The sequence below is a fragment of the Echinops telfairi genome, unplaced genomic scaffold (assembly GCF_000313985.2).
Source record: "Echinops telfairi isolate 266 unplaced genomic scaffold, ASM31398v2 ScPeMD7_14;HRSCAF=57, whole genome shotgun sequence".
Classification (NCBI taxonomy): domain Eukaryota; kingdom Metazoa; phylum Chordata; class Mammalia; order Afrosoricida; family Tenrecidae; genus Echinops; species Echinops telfairi.
Genome location: NW_022103911.1, coordinates 8292108 through 8295558, shown reverse-complemented (window position 1 = coordinate 8295558; position 3451 = coordinate 8292108). Strand labels below are relative to the sequence as shown.

General features: G+C 45.0%; 1 pseudogene; it reads left to right on the top strand.

Annotated features, from left to right (window-relative positions):
• The first annotated feature begins 581 nt into the window (after positions 1-581).
• Positions 582-1436, top strand: LOC101663853 (annotated as a pseudogene).
• Positions 1437-3451: the final 2015 nt, after the last annotated feature.

The window sequence follows — 3451 nt, the reverse complement described above, 5'->3', positions numbered from 1 at the left end:
TATGTTCAGGATGGAGGTCTTTTGTGTACATCACCTATTCTGGCCCATCTGTCTGGTCCTCAACCATGTGGCCCCTTGACCTCTGTCATGCCCAAATATGATGATGCTCCTTTAATACTGATAAATGTCTAAAGTCCATTATACCCTACAAGCCAACCCTGTCGAAAGGCATTCAGCAACACTCATGTGTGGGCCTAGAACACTGTCACTCAGTCTCACGGTCTCCAGGCTGTTAACTCTGTTGCTGTCACCACTTCTCTGTACGGGAGTCTCAGAATCACTCCACTCGTGATTCTTCTGTCTATGATCCTGAGATTCCCCGTCTCTGCTCCGTAGGTGGCTCAGTTTATACCCAATGGAACAGTAAAATTGACCTATGAGAGATTCCCTCATCCTTTTTTCATGCTTCCACTCAGTCATTTGGTGGGACTATGAAGAGAAGAGCCATACAAGTAATTCAACTATGCCACAGCCACCCACAAATATTCTCATTTGAAAAATGCATTCTTCCCAGAGCCCCTGACTCAAAGTCGGTTCCTGTTCCATCTGAGCGGTCGCCCGCCGCCTCATTCTCTTTCAACATGACAGATGCCGCTGTGTCCTTCGCCAAGGACTTCTTGGCAGGTGGAGTGGACGGTGGTAGCGCCCATCGAACGCGTCAAGCCGCTGCTGCAGGTGCAGCATGCCAGCAAGCAAATCACCGCAGATAAGCCGTACAAGGGCATCATCCTCTTCGTGGTTCGTATCCCCAAGGAGCAGGGAGTCCTGTCCTTCTGGCGTGGTAACCTGGCCAATGTCATCCGATACTTCTCCACCAGGCTCTCAACTTTGCCTTCAAAGATACATACAAGCAGATCTTCCTGGGTGGTGTGGACAAGTGGACCCAGTTCTGGCACTACTTTGCAGGGAACCTGGCATCAGGCGGTGCTGTGGGGTCCACATCTTTGTGCTTTGTGTACCCTCTTGATTTTGCCCGTACCAGCGCCGAACAGGAGCTCAAAGGCCTCGGTGACTGCCTGGTTCAGATCTCCAAGTCTGATGGGATGAGGGGCCTATCCCAGGGTTTCCACGTGTCTGTGCAGGGGATGGATGATCATCTACCGGGCTGCCTATTTCGGCATCTATGACACCGCAAAGGGAACGCTTCCGGATCCCAAGAACACCCACATCTTTGTCAGCTGGATGATTGCACAGTCCGTCACAGCCGTGGCTAGGTGACTTCCTACCCATTTGACACCGTTCGTCGCCGAATGATGATGCAGTTGGGGCCCAAAGGAACCGATATCATGTCCACCGGCACGCTGGACTGCTGGAGGAAGACCGCTCGGGATGAAGGGAGCAAAGCATTCTTCAAGGGCGCCTGGTTCAAGATGCTCAGAGGCATGGGTGGTGCCTTTGTGCTGGTCTTGTACGATGAAATCAAGAAGTACACATAAGTTATTTCCAAGTGGGTTTCCCCGTGAATGGGCATGTTGTATTATATAACATCTCAAGCATTCTTGGCAGACGGTTGGCTGTCTAGATCAAAGGCAACTACCTACTGGTTGAAAATGGGAAGCAATAATATTCATCTGACCAGTTTTCTCTTAAAGCCATTTCCATGATGATCATGATGATAATGGGACTCAATTCTATTTTTTTATTTCAGTCACTCCTAATAAATAAATAAATTTGAAGAAATAAAAAATATCTGAAACGCAAAAAAAGAAAGAAAAGAAAAATGTATCCTTAGTGAGCAATTTAAACACTAGACCTTCAAAATTAGAGTAAGAAAATATTGCTACTCATTGATAGAGGTAGACAGATAGTTGTGTACATATGTAAATATATTAATTCATTAAAATGGAGGTAGTGGCCTATGTATATATACTACGTACATATACTTATGTGGAAAAATATTGAAGAAGTGGACAAACGTTGAACTCTACTCAAGTTTTCGCTCAATGCAAGAATGCTTTGTTCTATTAACCTGGCATTCTATGAGGCTCACCCTCCCGACACAATCACTAAAGACCAAATGGGTGCATAACCAAATGTGGTGAAGAAAGTTAATGGTGCCCAGATACCAAAAGATATAGCATCTGGGGTCTTAAAGGCTTGGAGATAAACAAGCGACCATCTAGCAGAGAAGCAACAAACCCAAATGGAAGAAGCATGCCAGCATGTGTGATCACGAGGTGTCAACAGGACCAGGTAACAGGCATTAGAAGACCCAAAACAAATAATCATATTGTTGACAACGAGAGAGGTTGGAGTGGAGACCCAAAACCTATCTATAGATAAATGGATATCCCCTCACAAAAGGGCCACAAGGAGGGACAAGCTGCAGGCGATGAAACACACCATATTCTTCTAGTTCCTGGAGGCCTCCTCACCCCCAATATCATGAACCAGCTGTACCAGAACATGTACACTGGTACAGACAAGAGCTCTTGACACACGGAACCCAGGACAGACAAACCCCTCAGGAACAGAAGTGGGAATAGCAAGACCAAGAGAGTAGGAGGAAAGTCCGGGGGAGAGGCAAAAATGGAAAGCCAACGACAATTATCAACATATTAACACCCACCCCCCCAAAAAGGGGAAGAACAACAGAAACGTGGGTGAAGAGAGACAGTGGTCAGAGTAAAATATGAAGATAATGATCATTCATAATTTATCAAGAGTACAGGATGGTGGGAGGATGGGGGAAGGAGGGGAAAAAGAGAAGCTAATACCAAGGGCTCAAACAGAAAGAAAAATTTTCTAAAATAATTATGGCAACATATGTACAAATGTTCTTGATACAATTGATGTATAAATTGTTATAAGAGCTATAAAGCCCCCAATAAAATGATTTTTAAAAATATGCAGAGTAGTTGTAGCAGTTAAATAATCTGGTGTCAATTTGAGGATTAAGAATGTAGTGGTGTCCTGGGCATATACCCAAAAGAGGCAAGAAACAAACCATGGCCAGACATCTGTGCTCCAATGTTCATTGTGGCACAGTTCACAATTGCAAGGAGTTGGAAACAACCCAACTTTCCATCAACCGACAAATGGATTAAAAAGAACTGTGGTACATGCATACAATGGAGTACCACGAATCCCTAAAAAGCAATGATGAACGCATGAAGCACATCGCCACATGGGAAGAACTGGAGGAAATTATGCTGAGTGAAGTAAGCCAAGCACAAAAGGACAAGTACAACATGAGTCCACTGAGGTAAGCTTAAAAATGCAAAAGGGGCATGATCACTGAAGACAAAGCGGGTACATAAGCAAATGTGGTAAAGAAAGCTGATGGTGCCTGGCTATCAAAAGATATAGCATCTGGGGTCCTAAAGGATGGAAGGTAAACAAGCGGCCATCTAGCTCAGAAGCAACAAAGCCAACATGGAAGAAGCACACCAGCCTGTGTGATCATGAGGTGTTGAAGGGATCAGGTATCAGGCATCAAAGAGCAGAAAAT